This window comes from Ricinus communis, chromosome 1 (genome assembly GCF_019578655.1).
Source record: "Ricinus communis isolate WT05 ecotype wild-type chromosome 1, ASM1957865v1, whole genome shotgun sequence".
In the NCBI taxonomy this organism is placed as follows: Eukaryota; Viridiplantae; Streptophyta; class Magnoliopsida; order Malpighiales; family Euphorbiaceae; genus Ricinus; species Ricinus communis.
The window spans coordinates 29,010,628-29,026,993 of record NC_063256.1 but is presented as its reverse complement, the minus strand read 5'-3'; the positions used below and the strand labels follow the sequence as shown (position 1 = coordinate 29,026,993).

At 37.1% G+C, this 16,366-nt stretch overlaps 2 non-coding genes across 2 annotated transcripts; one reads left to right on the top strand and one right to left on the bottom strand.

The window, feature by feature from the left end:
• Nucleotides 1-5,414: 5,414 nt before the first annotated feature.
• LOC125369063 lies at nt 5,415-5,520 on the top strand. Its single transcript, XR_007214556.1, has one exon. It is a non-coding gene; the product is annotated as a small nucleolar RNA R71 (small nucleolar RNA).
• Nucleotides 5,521-12,809: 7,289 nt separating this feature from the next.
• Nucleotides 12,810-12,916, bottom strand: LOC112534247. The gene has a single exon (XR_003078548.1). It is a non-coding gene; the product is annotated as a small nucleolar RNA R71 (small nucleolar RNA).
• Between the last annotated feature and the right edge of the window lie 3,450 nt (nt 12,917-16,366).

The following is a 16,366-nucleotide window of genomic DNA, read 5'->3' as shown; positions in this document are numbered from 1 at the left end:
AGTTCGCTTAGGAAAGTGAGAAGGGTGAGATAGGGGTATAAGAACAACACCTTTGAGCTAAGAAAAACAAAAGGGAAGCAAAATTTTCGGAGGCCTCCAATTCTTATAGGCACGGTTTCAGCACGGGTGAGGTAAGGTCTTGTCGACAAGACGGCCAGGACTCACCTGGCCGTCTTGATCCTTTAGCCTTCTTTGGATGCTCCTTGGCACGGGCATTGGCACGGCCGTGCTTCCCAGCACGGCTAGGGGTTGTGTCCCGTGCTGCCTTCGGAAACCGTGACAATTGCTCTTTATCCTTCAACACGGTCTTGACTCGTCAGGCTTATCGGCCTGACACGGTGATGCGTACCGTGATGGCCACGAAACCGTGGTGAAACGGAGTTTTCCTGGGCTTGCCTTTTGCCGACTCGAGTCGCCTTGCCCCCATACCTATAATTAACACATATGCATGTAATTAGATCATTAAACAAGTAGATATGGTCAAACGAAGAGTTTGTCCTCTTGATTCTATAAGTCCGAAAATTAAAATTAACCTAATTATTTTTAAGCAACTATAATAAAGTCAAATGAAAATAATGAAACAATCACAACTAATTAAAAACATGAAAGTATAATCCAAGTCGAATGTGAAGTGCTTATTTGCGAGTCTTAAGCGTGACTCATTCGGATCACCCTTCTATGCATACAAAGCCAGGTCAACTCGTTGCTCACTATCCAACGAGTTACAATGATATCGCTTTAGCCGATGGCCGTTCACTTTGAAGTTCCCCTTCTCTGGATGATGCAACTCTACCACTCCATATGGAAAGACTTGTCCGATCTGAAATGGTCCGGACCAACGAGTGCAACAGCTTCCGGAAACAGACGAAGGCGAGAGTTGTAAAGTAACACTCGATCCCCAACCTGAAATTCCTTAGGCTCACGAATCCTTTGATCATGCCATTTCTTAGTCCTTGCTTTGTAAGTTGAGGAGTTTTCGTATGCCTGCTGGCGCCACTCATCTAGCTCACTCAGCTGCCATTGTCGCTCCTTACCTGCATAATCAATATCAAAGTTACAAGTTCTAAGGGCCCAAAGTGCCCTATGCTCTAACTCAACAGGCAAATGACATGACTTTCCATAAACAAGGCGATAGGGCGTAAAACCTATAGATGTCCTAAAAGCAGTCCTAAACGCCCATAATGCATCATCTAACTTAAGAGTCCAGTCCTTCCTACTGGTACTAACGGTTCTCTCTAAAATACGTTTGATACCCCTATTAGTTACCTCAACCTGCCCACTAGTCTGGGGGTGATAGGGAGTAGAGAACCGATGAGTAACTCCGTACCGCTTAAGTACTTTCTCTAATTGGGTGTTGCAGAAATGTGTTCCTCTATCACTAATAAGCGCCCTAGGTATGCCAAACCTAGCAAACAATCGCTTAATGAACCTGCAGACAACCCTAGCATCATCAGTGGCTACAGCCTGAGCTTCAGGCCACTTAGAGAAATATTCAACAGCAACCAGAATGTACTTATTACCATACGAAGAGGGAAAGGGTCCCATGAAGTCGATGCCCCAGACATCAAAAATCTCAACGACTTGCACACTGGTTTGGGGCATCTCATCACGAGAAGAGATATTACCTGAGCGCTGGCAAGGGTCACAAACCTTAACAAATTTCCGTGCATCTTGGAAGAGCGTAGGCCAATAGAATCCCGCCTCTAGCACCTTCCCTCGCGATGGTTTGCTTGATGACCTCCAGTGGGTCCCTCATGGCATTGCTTCAATATTTGGAGAGTCTCCTCGCCATATACACAACAAATGAATCACCCGATCCGCACATACTTTAAACAAAAAGGGATCTTCCCAAATATAGTATTTCAAATCGTGAAGAATTTCTTCTTTTCGTCACGTCATACCCTTTGGTAGAACCCTAGCAACCAAATAGTTAGCATAATCAGAAAACCAAGGAGTATCAGTGTATACCTGAGTGACATACAAATGTTCTTTTGGAAATCGATCATTTATGGTCGTCTCATCAAGTGCATCTAAGTGAGGATTTTCCAATCTCGATAAATGGTCCATTTGCCGGATTCTCCGCCCTTCTTATCCTTGATCTCGACGTCAAATTCCTCATAACAAAAGAATCCACCGAATCAATCTCGGTTTCGCATCATTTTTTCAGGAATAAGTACCATAATGCCGAGTGGTCCGTGAAGACAATGGTTTTGCAGAGAACGAGGTATGATCTAAACTTGTCGAAGGCATAAACAACCGCCAATAACTCCTTCTCTGTGGTGGTGTAGTGTTCTTGGGCTCCTGTCAAGGTCTTGGCGTAGTAAATGGGTTGAAACTTCTTTTCAATCCTCTCGTCCAAGCACGACTCCAATCGCATAATCACTAGCATCGCACATCAGTTCAAAGGCGGCCCCCAATCGGGAGAAACCATGATTGGGGTCATGAAGTTAAAGTTTCTTCAAGAGTAACTCAAAAGTCGCCACGCATGCATCATCAAAAATAAAAGGTACATCCTTAACTAACAATTGAGTGAGGGCCTAGCAATCTTAGAAAAATCTCTAATAAATCTCCTATAAAACCCTACATGGCCCAAAAACTCCTAAATTTTAACGGAACTAGGAGGAGGTAGCTTAGATATTACTTCAACGTTAGCTCTATCCACCTCCATCCCGTACCGAGAGATCTTATGCCCTAAAACAATCCCCTCTCTTACCATGAAATGACATTTTTCCCAGTTTAGTACCAAGTTAGCCTCAATACATCTAGCTAACATGCGCTCAAGGTTTGCCAAACAAAGAGAGAAAGAATTACCAAAAATAGAGAAGTCATCCATAAATACCTCCATAGACTCCTCAATCATGTCCTAAAAAATAGCCATCATGCACCGCTGAAATGTAGCTGGTGCATTGCACACTCCGAATGGCATCCGTCTATAAGCAAACGTCCCATAAGGGCAGGTGAAGGTAGTCTTCTCTTGGTCCTCAGGTGCAATAGGAATCCGAAAGTAACTGAAAAGCCATCAAGAAAACAATAAAACATGTGGCCTCGCTAAACGTTCAATCATCCGATCAATGAAAGGAAGAGGAAAGTGGTCCTTCCGAGTTGCATCATTAAGCCTACAGTAATCAATGCAAACTCGGGCTTTATTCCGTCAGAGTCGAGATCAGCTCATCCTTCTCATTCCTTACCACTGTGATGCCTCCTTTCTTGGGTACAACCTGCACAGGACTAACCCACGAACTGTCAGAAATGGGATATATCAAACATGCATCAAGAAGTTTAATTACCTCCTTCTTTACCACTTCTTTCATGTTCGGATTGAGTCGTCTTTGAGGCTGAGCGTGACTGTCCCCCAATGAAATCTTATGAGAGCAGAAACTTGGATTTATGCCCGGGATATCGGCTATATTGAAAGCAAAGGCCTTCTTGTACTTCCTTAGAACTTCCAATAGCATGGCTTGTTCTTCAGGAGTTAGATCGGCTGCTATGATTACTGGTAAGCGCTTCTCTTCATCCAGGAAGGCATAAACCAAGTGGCTCGGTAATTCCTTCAGTTCTAAAACTGGTGGGTCCTCGAATGAAGTCTTTACTTTCCGCACCCCAGACCTGTCAAGAAAAAGATAGGGATCAGTTGACAAGCTCGGCTCAGAAGCCAATAAAACAGCGAGTTGCTCCAACACTTGCTCATTGGACAACTCCTCCTCATCCTCAGCTAATGCTACTTGCAAAGGGTCAGCACATAAAATTTCTTGTAAATGGGACTCAACCACATCATCAATAACATCAATAGAACATACGATTATCACGATCCCGGAAGTGGCCGGTCAAAGGTAATGGTCTATTCATTAACTCTAAGCTTAAGCTTTCCATCGCTTACATCGATACTTGACCCTTGATGTAGCTAGGAAAGGCCTACCCAGGATAAGAGGCACAGTGCTATCACCCTCCATATCCATTACCACAAAATCTACAGGAAAGATAAATTTATCTACCTTTACAAGTACATCTTCAACAATACCTCTAGGAATTTTAACAGTCCTATCTGCTAATTGAACACTCATCCTAGTAGGCTTTGGCTCATGCAACCCTAATTTGGCAAATAAACTAGTGGGCATTAAGTTAATCGGCTCCTAAATCAGCCAATGCACCACTAATTGATAAATCACCAATCATACAAGGGATAGTAAAACTCCTGGATCTCGCTTGAGTGGCAGTTTGTTCGGAGAATACTGAACACTCCTCATTAAGCACCACCTGACCAAGATCCTCCAACTTCCTTTTGTTGCTCAAAATCTCCTTTAAAAACTTGGCGTATTTCGGCATCTGTGAAATTGCCTCAACAAAAGGTAAGTTAATTTTCAGCTGCTTAAATAAGTCAAGAAACTTACTGTATTGCTTGTCCACCATATCCTGTCTCAACCTTGCAGGATATGGTACCGGCCGATACTCCATGCAGGGCTCTTTTGCCTGCCTTCTTTCTTTCTCTCATTCTCTACCATCTCAAGGTCCGGTCCTTCCTTAGGCCGGCTCGACCGCACGGTTGTATTATCCTTATCGGCTAAAGGCGAAGAACCAGTCAAATTCTTACCTCGAACGCAAGGTGATAGCTTTGCAATGCTCCCTCGGGTTTGACTCTGTAGTGCTAGGGAGCGATCCTGAAGGTCTCTCCGAAAGCATCTTAGAAATTTGGCCAATTTGAGTCTCCAAGTTCGAATCGAGGCCTGCCGATTCCTAAGTGCACTATCGATCACTGGAATCTTGTTTGTAGATGTCACAAACTTCATCATGAGCTCCTCTAAATTTGACTTCTTTTCTTTGGGAGGAGGAGCTTGTGCAGCCCACCGGTTGGTTATTCTTTGTGGTACGTTGATGAAGTCTTTGGAAACTGGCCGGACCTGGGCATTATTGTTCCTCCAACCGAAATTGGGGTGATTGCGCCATCTAGGGTTGTATGTATTACTTTGTAGGGGTTATTCTACTGTCTTGGGGCATTCCCATATAATCAACCCGCTCAACATCGGAAGATATAGTAGAATTAGATGGAAAACTAATAAAAGATGAAGCAAACATACCTCCGTGATGCGATTCGCCTTTGTAATGCGGGCCACCACAAAACTCATGACCAACGTTCATTGCGTGAACCCAAGCATCCTGGAGTTGGTCGATCTTCTTGGCTAGAAGCTCCACTTGAGCTCGCCAAGGCTGTAGAGTCCACTTGGCCGACCACTCCTTGTCTTCCTGGTCGGTTCCTAGAGGATTGCCATTGATAGTTGTTCATGGCCATTTCCTCTATCAAGTTCCGAGCTTGCTCGGGCGTCGCATTCGCTTAGCGCCCCCACCGCAAAGATCCACCATCCGCCTCGTTGCGAGGTTTAACTTTCTTGTAGAAGGTCGAACCCGCATCCACACCGGCAATTCCGTGATGTGGGCAGCATCTCAAAAGATCTTTAAATCTCTCCCATGCATCGACATGCTTTCATCATCAAACTGCACAAAAGAAGATATGTCATTTCTAAGTTTAGCGGTTTTAGCGGAGGAAAATACTTATATAAAAATTTTTCGGCCAACGCCTTCCGGTGTAGTGATCGTCATTGTGGAAGAGATTGCAACCATCTCTTTGCTCTGTCCCTCAAGGAAAATGGAAACAATCTCACCGAATGGCATCATCCCAGTTGTTCCATTTATTTTGAATGTGTCACAAATCTCCAAAAGTTGGAGATATGTGCATTGGGATCCTCACTGGGCAATCCTCCAAACTGCACGCTTTGTTGGATCATCCGGATAACATTGGCCTTTATCTCAAAATTGTTGGCCGCTAAAGTAGTCCGACTATACTAGTTTTCGTCCCATCCAAAGATGGTCGAGCAAACTCGTACATCGTCCTCCCGATCCTCATCGGCGTGGGGGTCATGGTTTTCCATCGTGTCTAGTCTATCCACAGGTATCTCAACCTCAATCTCCTCCTCTTCTAATTGCAACCTCTTCCTTAAGAGTCCGAGGGATCGTTCGGATCGGGATAGAGGCTCTATAAGATTCGAGTTTGAGCTCCGGTCATAAACTACCCTGAAACCGAAAGTCCACACAACCACCGATCAACAAAAATAATATAATAATAAATAATAATAGAATTAAAGAATAAATGAATAAAAAAATAATGACTAAATTAACACAAAATAATTCACTCTAGTTCAAATTCTGGTTCGGTACCAAGAACGCCAAAAACTTGATGGCTTCTTTATGCAACCTACACCTAAGGCAGTGAACCTACCGATGCAGCCTAGCACTAGTGAGTATCAAGGTCGTATCCCTGGAGATCGGGTGAACCTAGAGTTACTACTGCTTGCTATGTTATCTAGTCTGAAATAGGGTGTGAAAGTTCTAACATACCGGTAATGGTTATGAGTGCAATTAAGTAAATGAAGGACAACAATGGACAATTAAAAGACAATTGTAAAGAGAGAAATAAATCCAAAAGGGAGCCTAAGTGATGGAATTCTAAAGATGAATTTTATGGATTGCCGATCTTGCTTACCCGTGCCTAAATCCTAAATTGAATCCCTGCCTCTCTCGAGCTTACCGGATTCCTAAACCTGCACTAACCTAATGGAATCTCTTCCTATCGGATTACTACAAATTAGCATTAAGTATGATTTAAGACTATTAAGAGTTGTTAGTTCTTAATCCGTGAGTAAATCAACCTCATCTCTAAGTGTTAACTACCAGTCCTTACTATTCAAAATCCAGTTGTAACAAGCATTTCTCAATGTCAAGAAACAACCTAATAAATAATTAATCCAACGTCTCAAATTAATTGCATCAAACTTTTATTACTGAATAGCAAGAAGATTGCAAGAATGACAATTATAAAAACTAACAATTAAGCATAATCCATCAACAAAGGTGAACCCTAATGGATTCAAAAGATCTAGCTCATGTTCATAGTCAAAGCAATTAAAGAACAAAATAAGGAAAAACAAATTAAAGGTATGTACACCCTTCTCTTTCAAGCTGAATGAGAAACCCTAAATTTGCAAATTCAAAATCTCAAACCCTAGTTGCCTCTTGAATGCTCCCAAAAGTTGTCTTGATCTTCAATTCGATGTTGGAATAAGTGGAATCCCCCCTTCAATTGATGAAAATTGATCTCTCCAGGTCTACAATTGAGGTATAGGAAATATTTGATTAAGTGTGTGTCTTGGAATTGAGTCCAAAAATCGTCTTTCTTTTATTAGAATTCAAAATCGCCTATATAGTTGATTCAAGACGGCCGAGTCCAGTGGCTTTGAATCAGAGTCTGTTGTACGAGCCACCATAGGCCGTGCCCAAGGCGGTGCTGATCCACCACAGGCCGTGCTGGAGGCCGTGGTGGCTATGGAAGGCGTGCCGAAATGGCACAATTGGGGATAGCCTCTTGATAATTCAGCACGGCCAGAGTCCAGGCCGTGCTCAACCCTCGGGGTGCTTGTTCTCGCCCAATTTGATGGATTTTGCTCCGTAATCCCACGTATTTCCCTCGATTACTGATGGTGTCCTTCGAAAATGACCTGAAATGAAAAGGAAAACAAAAGACAGGTGATTCTAGCATAAAACGGGATAATCATGCATAAAAATGTGAACAATCGGGCATGAAAACATGTATAGTATGATGCTTATCAAACTAAAAGAAAAACTATAACTGTTAATGATTCCTAAATTTTTATTGATGCCTAAATTGTATGATTATGGATATAATATAATCAAAAGTAAATATGTATATGAAAGACTAAATATGATAACATGGAATAAAAAGAAAAACATCATGCTTTATTAATAAAAGAAATTACAAGAAAAGATTACATCATTACTTTCTTGGGCGGAATGAAAATAATAATTTGGTTTGATCTAGTCTTCACTATTAAAAGTTTAAGAAGAATAAAAGACAAAAGAATGATCATATCCTCCAAAATTAGATTTGAAGAAACTAGGCTTTATGTTACACAAAATTCAAAAGTTATTGGCAAGTGCAGAGCATACTCTCTCTAAATTTTCAAAGTATAAATCTATTAGACTTACAATGAAGAAAGGAAATTTTGAAATAAAGATATCAATAAACTTGGTTTGCTCGTGACAATCACAAGTTTATTGGTTTTTGCCAATACTCGGATGGTTTTTTTTTGATTTTTTTTGCTTTGGAACCTCACTCAACCTCCCTTTTATAGTGTTATGATGTGTGCAACTCTCTACAACTTAGCAACGTGGGATAAGGTGCATTCTTTTTTAAAAAATTAAAATTTAGACCGCATAACTACCTGCAAAACCATAAAGCCTATCTGCGATTTGAAAAGCTAGCCGCATACTTCTCTTACAGTTCCGCAAGTCCTTTTGGTGGTTTGGCCCTACGTGGCTTTCTGTTTGAATTTGATCGACCCTAACTTTTTATCTAGGAGGAGTTATGGGACCTAGAAGTACATACTATAAAAGCTCTTTCAGTGCTTTTTACAATGGCACCGCTCTTGAATCCATTTGAGATTATTTGGTCTCCCAAAATGGTCCATCTTTTCAAGCAGTTTTTAAGGATATGAAGTTTACGTGTTCGCGATTATATTTTACTAACAAAACAAAATATATATTTTGATTTATTAAGAAATAATCACACTTAAAAACTAAAAATTCACCAAACTATGACTATATTTCATAACTTTTCCTCATTTTTTAAAGACATAAAGATCTAATTCATCTTGTTTTTAAATTCTCTAATAATCATAAAAATAATACTTATATGGTTGATTATAAATAACTCTCATTTAGAGACTTTTTTAAAGTTTTCTTTCTTCTTCAAGATGAATGAAGATTTCTCTTTTTATGTTTTATCAATACTCATAAAAGTCTTTTCTTTTTCTTTTTCTTACTATTCAAATAATATGTTCTTTACATACACACACATATATATAATATTTTTAATTTAATTAATTGTTTTCTTTATTTTTTGTATAAAATCTTTTCATCTTATTTAAAGTGAATAATATTTATAGTTTATTTATCTTATCAAATCAAATAAATGAATGTAAATATATTCTTTTAATTATTATTTTAATTGAACTTATTATTTTACATTCAATCCTTCTCATTTATTTCTTTCTTAATATGTGTACTTATTGATCAAAGTATTAATGCAATATTAACTAATTAAGGTTATTTTAAAAAACATAATTATTACTTATTATTTGTATTTAAATTAATAAATTAATATAAATTGAATCTATGTATGTTGCATAATATTTTTATTTGATAGTTTAAAATTGTGCTACAATAATATTTTATCATTAAAGGTGAAATGCAATTTTATTATTAAGTTCCTTATTTATAAATTACTTTTTACAAATAATATTATTAATATTTTATTAAATCTTTATGATAGGTTCATATTATATATATATAATTAAGGCATTTCAGTAATTTATTGGTATGCTTTATATACATAATATATATAAATATGTGCTTATTACCTCACTTTAGCCTTATTATCTGATTTTAGGTGATAATAGCCAAAGAGATAGAATATGAGATAAAAATACATAAATGGGCTTTAATTGGACTAAGGCTGAAAAAGGCTCGAAATAAAAATATGTTGCAGGCTTAACCGAATTTGTCAAGGTCCACAAAGATAAAATTAATTGGTTACGATATAATTAAGGATAATTATCTTTTAAGTTGTTTATTTGGTTTAGAATAGTTAAGAGGATAGCCATAGCAGTATTATGCTTAGAGAAGGACTCTAAAAAAGGAATCTCTACGAGAAGTAGAGATCAATTAAACAAAGGGCGTCAATCTATTATTCTTCTATTTGTGAACTCTCTACAGTTGATCTTCTACAATAGTTAGTTAGTCTTGCATTATTCTTTTAAGGATTAAAAAGCTTTTCGGGATGTGGAGAGTGAGGATCAATCTTCTTCATCCCTTGAAGAACTTCTAGATTTTGAGGAAGCTTTAATTTTTTATTTTATATTTCTTATGTCTTTCTATTTAATTACAATGGCCATTGGATTAAGTATGTCAGGCTAAGTTCTGTTTAGTTTGGCTTTTTACTTATGTATGAACCTCATTTATTACGAGTTCAATAAATGATTTCTTTATTTTTGTACCTGTATTAGTTTCATCTATTATTGTTGATTGACCATCATATCAATTTAATAGTAATACTTATTATGAATATCTTTAGGTTAAAAGTATTAGAAACACCATCTTTACTTTAATTTATATTGGTATAAGAAATCTAGGTTGTATCATTAGCTTAAGTGACTTAGGAAAAATGCACATCACCATCTCATTTATTAGATTTGGACTTAAAAGGAAATAAGGGGATTACTGAGTGTAAGCTAGACTAAATGATATTTTATCATATAGTTTACATTCATTGTTCCCTTTGCATATTTATTTTCTGATTTGTTTAATTTCTTTTATAAACTTTAAAACTATTCTTAAACATTGGATTAAAGTGTTTAGATTTATTTTGAGGTGTTTTATGTGATAGTTGGTCTGTATAGTATATACTTTACAATTCCTTATGAGATTGACCTTGTGATGAACTTTCCTGTACTAACATTTGGTTCGTGCACTTGCAAGTACTAAATTTGAGACATCAAGTTTTTGGCGCCATTGCTGGAAAACTGTGTCAATATTATATTAATTAATTGTCGAGTTTTATTTCTTGTATTTTTGTGTGTTTATGTTTATTTGTTTTTGTTTTATCTTTAATTTTTGGTCTTAAATTTTTTTTTTTAAATCTGAAATTTTTCTTTGATTTTGTATGCCTAGCAGAAAAATAAAATCAGGTAATTCATCAGCTCAAAATCCCTACAACTTGAGATCAGCTGTTAAAAAGGCAAAGGAAGACCAAGAAGTAGAGAGTGAGTTTGTACCTGATGGTTGCTATCTATGCAGCTATAATCTAAGGCAGTGTACCTATCGATGCAGTCTGGCACTAATGGCGAGTATCAAGGTCGTATTCCTCGGGAAAGTGAAAGCCCAGAGTTACTCCTTTGTTCTCTGTTATATTAGCCTAAAATGAATGATGAATAATTCCTAAATTAACTGATAGCTACTTTAATTGTTATCTAACTACGGCTATTAGGGAAGGATTAATTCAAGTTAAGGAATAATCCCTTAGGAATTCTTGTCTCTAGGGAATGGAAACTAAAGATGGAATTGATTTATTGAATTCAATTTCCATGGGAAAATCTCTATGCAATTAACGCCTTTCTCAAGGACATTAACATCTTAACTTAGATTAATTAGGTTGAAATCTCTTCCTAACTCTAATTATCCAAATTAGCATTATGTACCATTTAACACTATTGAGAGTTGTTAATTCTCAATTCGGTAGAACGAACACCCTATCTCTAGGCGAATTCAATTCTAGGTTGCAAAGGACAATCCAAATGTAAACATCTTTCTCAATAACATTCAAATTCCAATAATCATTCAACAAGATATGAAGAACAAATCAATAAGCACTTCCATTGCAAACCAATATTGAAAAGCAGTACATTCAATTCAAAAGTTAAGTACAAAAATCCCTAAATAAAGAACCCTAATGGGTTAACAAGTTTAGCTAATCATGTTCATTATCAAAACCCACAAGAATTCAATTACAACAATGAGTAAAGGTAGAGAAACCCAAATACACCCTTGGATGAGATTAAACAGCTCTAATTCCTCTTGCTCAATCTTGAATCGATTCTTGTTTCTCTTGCTTGAATTAAAACCAATCAACAAACCTCGCCTAATCTTCAATCTTTGAAGGGAATCCAATTGAAACCTTAGTCCAAGTCTCCTTTTTCCTTGGTTTCAGCTCAAAAAACCCTTAGAGAGAGAAAGAAATGAGTTTGGGACGTCCTAACCCTACTTGGATCGCGTTTCCCTCTTTTCTTTCTTTTAATTAATTCGTCCAGCTACTGTGGACATGGCTGTGTTGATGCCCGTGTTGGGAACACGTCCTGCTGTTGATGCCCGTGTTGGGAACACGGCCTAGTGTTGATGCCCGTGTTACTCTTTGTGGTCTTGCTCTTTAATGCATCTTTTTCCTGTTGTCAAATGCACCCAAGACGGCCGTTTTGGTGCCCGTGTTGGGAACAAAGCCAGTGTTAAAACTAACACGGTTGTTTTTAGCTTCCTTATTCGCAAACTCGACTTGTTTCGGCAACTTTGACGTCCAATTCTGCTCCAGTTCTTCCCTTTATCACTCTTTGGCTTCTTTTGGACCTAATACACATAAACAGATGCATAGGGTGAGTGTTGGGGCAATTCACATCCAAATGTACATAAAATCAACCTTAAAAACCCCATTTAGATGTGTGTATTCTACGCACATCAGTACCTCCAAGAGAAGAAGAATTTGAAAAAAGTTAGAACAAGGATTTGAAGAAGAGGTTGAAATAATGGCTAATGACCAAAGAGAAGTTGCAGCTCAAAGGCAAATGGCTATGAAGGATTATGCTCGTCCTATAATTGGTAATACTACTTTATGCATGGTTCTAGGTGATGCATCTAGGAATTATGAACTTAAGAACATTCATTTAATATGCTTCCTTCATTCTATGATATTGCCTAGTGAAGATATATTAGCATCTATTAGGAAATTTTATGCCATAGTTCATACATTTCCATTATCTAGACTAAATGAAGACCAAATAAGGATGAGATATTTTCCTTACTCATTAAAAGAGAAAGCAAAGGCTTGGTTAATGACCTTGCCTCCTAATTCTTTGAGAACCTGGGATGAAGTTTATCAAAAATTTATAAGTATATTTTACTCACATCAGAAGACCAAAGAATTAAGGGCTAAAATTTTCAAATTTTATCAAAAGGATATTGAATCCTTTCATGAAGCATGGGATCACTTCGAATCACTTTTAGTGCAATGCCCACATCATGGATACCCACATCCTGTGACCAACCAATCATATGATGGTTTAACACAACAATATAAATGTATGGTTGATAATGCAGCTGGGGATGCTATGTTAGAAAAAAACTACTAATGAGGTTTATGATATCTTTGAGATGTTAAGAGCCAATTCACAATGAAAGAGTGTGAGAACAAAAAGAGTACGAGTGAATAAACTTGTGTCTAATAATGAGATGGCTATGCAAATAGCTGAATTAACTAAACAAGTTAAGATACTTACTTCAACTAAGAATGTACCAAGCAATGAGGTATATGGTATATGTGGTGTTTATGGTCATGGTGCTAATGTTTGCTCATCTTATGAGACTTATGCAGGAAATAATTATGAACAGGTTAATTTGATGGAATCTTATCAGCCTAGGGAACCTAGAAATAATTCATACTCTAACATATATAACCCAAGTTGGAGAAACCATCCAAATTTTTTTTGGAGAAATAATGATCACAACCCACCACAAAGACTGAAAAACTAAAATAAGCCCTAGTATCAAAATCAAGAGCCTCAATACCCAAGGAATCAAAACCCTTTATTCCCAAATCATGGACAAGCCCCTCAAAAAAAGTTTGGAGGAAACACTCTAATCTTTTATGAAAGCTATCCATGATAGAATGGAGAGGAACAAAATGAAAATTGATTCCATAGAAGCTTCAATAAAGTGATTGGAACTCAAATTGCGCAAATTGCTGAAGCTATACGAGAAAACAGAAAAAGAAAATTGCCAAATCAACCTGAGCAAGCTAAAACAATCACTATTCTTAAGGATGGTGAGTTTTTTTGATAATAATGTTGAAAACTTAATTGAAAAATAAATTCTTCTTATACAAGTAAAAAAGATGGACTATTTGATGTAGAAATAACTGAAGGAGGTATACAAAAACAAGGAAGAGTGGAGCCCAATCTTAGGCAAAAGAAGAAAGATAAGGAGGCATTTTCAGGACCTGAGTTTCATAAGGCAGCTGGCCCTTATAAGCCTCCTATTCCATTCCCTAATAGATTGAAAGAAAGCAAACAAGATAAGCAATTCTTTAAGATTTTTGATATGCTTTCTAAAGTTAATATTAATTTTTCTTTTTTGGATGTTATTAGGAGTATGCCAGCTTATGCTAAATTCTTCAAAGAATTTAATTTCAACTAAAGGAGATATGGAAATAATGAAAAAGTTATGGTATTTGAAACAACAAGTGTCGTTCTCCAATAACAATTACCCCCTAAGATGAAAGATCTTGGGAGCTTTATCGTTGATATTACAATGGGGGATAAAAAAGTTGCCAAAGCTATGTTGGATTTGGGAGCAAGCATCAATATAATGCCATATTTGATATATGCACATCTTGGCTTAGGAGAATTGAAACTAACTACCATGTCTTTACAACTGGCTGATAAGTTGATTAAGTATCCAAGAGGCATAGTGGAGGATTTGCTAATTCAGGTAGGAAAACTGATAATCCCTGCTGACTTTATGGTTCTTGACATGAAAAATACACCATCAAGGGACAAGGAGCAAACAATACTCCTCGGTAGACCTTTCATGGCAACTACCAAAACAGTTATTGATGTGCACAATGGGAAGCTGACTATGACAGTCTTGGGAGAGACTGTTGAATTTAAAGTGTTTGATTCTCTAACTCTATCTCTTAGCACTTCAATTGATGAATGTTCATATGTTAATTGTATAGATTATTTTGTCTATGAGACATATTTACAGGATATGGATGATAAGTTAGAATTTGCTTTAACATTAGAAAAAATTGAAGAAAACTTAGATGAAGAAGTCTTAGACTTTCATGATAAGTTAAATGAAGCTATTCAAGTGTACTTGATGAAACAACTATTCAAGTGTCACTTGAAGAAAGAACTATCTAACCTTAACAAAATCAATTAAGTTACTATGCTATGATTAAATATAAACAAGCGGTTAACTAAGTGTCGGATAGTCTGAAAGGATTTAGTAAAACAACCAAAGGAAAAAAGCAAACCTAAGGGGATCTAAGCTAGTTGGATTTTAGTGAAGATAGAGATTATATTGATTACCAATTGCAATTACCTATGGACGAATTCTTAACTGAATTCGGTTTCCCTCTCAAGATAACCGAATTCCTAAACCTAATGACCTAAAGTTGGAATCTCTTCCTAATGATCGATTATTAAATTAGCATTAAGCTTTAACCCGCCTCTATTAATCTTTATTAATTCTTAATCCGGCTAGTCAATTACCCTTATCTCTAAGTGAGCATTAACCAGTTCTTGCTATTCAAATTTCCAATTACTAAATGAATTTCTCAATTACATAAAGCAATCTAAATACCACAACTCACAACGTCTCATGAATAATGTGGTTTCTCATTAATAATGAAAGCAAGAAAAGACAAGCATTGATAATCAAAATCTCACAAGCATTAAAATTAATCCAACAATATAGGAACCCCAATGGGTTTGACAAATTTAGTTACTCATACTAATAAGCAACACAAAGTAAAGAACAAATTCAGAAAAGTAAATTGAAGGCATGTACACCCTTGTTCTTCAAGTTGGATGAAAAACCCTAAATTCCCAATTCCGAATGATGAACCCTAATTTGCCTCTTGAATGCCCCAAATCTCCTATTGATCTTCAATTTGATATTAAAACTAATGCAATCTTTCCTTCAATAGATGAAATGGTCTTCTAAAGTCGAGTATTGAAGTCTAGGAAGAGATGGCTTATGCTTGTATATGTGAAATCAAGTGAGAAAATCAAACGCTAATTCAATAAATCGTATTTGCCTATATAAATCTCTTAGCACGGTTGTGGTTAAGCTCGTGCTGATCAGCACGAGTGGAGTTCAGGCCGTGCTAGACCTCCGCATCCCGTAACTTATGGCTTCTTCCTAGCCGTGCCCCCGCCGGTGTTGAGCCACCACGAGCCGTGGTGGAGGCCGTGGTGGCTTCGGAAACCGTGCCAAAATGGCACTCTTGAAGGTCATGTATTGATGGTTCAGCACGGCTAGAGTCCAGGTCGTGCTCAACCTTGGAATGCTAGTCTTTGCTCAATTTTGATGGATTCTGGTTCGTAATTGCTCGTATTTCCCTCGGTTACTGATAATGTCCCTCGATAATGACTTGAAACGTGAAAGGAACCAAAACACAGGTGGTTCTGGCATAAAATAAAATAACTATGCAAAAAAGAATAAACAATTGGGCATATAAACATGTATAAAATGATGCACATCAAATCACCCCACAGTTAAGCTTTTGCTTGTCCTCAAGCAATCAATGACTCAATGCATGCACAAGCAACAATCACCCCTCAAAATTCATGCTAAAGTTCACAACTCAACCTTATTCAACATATAAAGAATGAAACTCAAGTAACTAACAAGTTATACACCTTTAAAGAAAAACTATAACAATACCATCTCGAAGTACAACTTATATAACAAT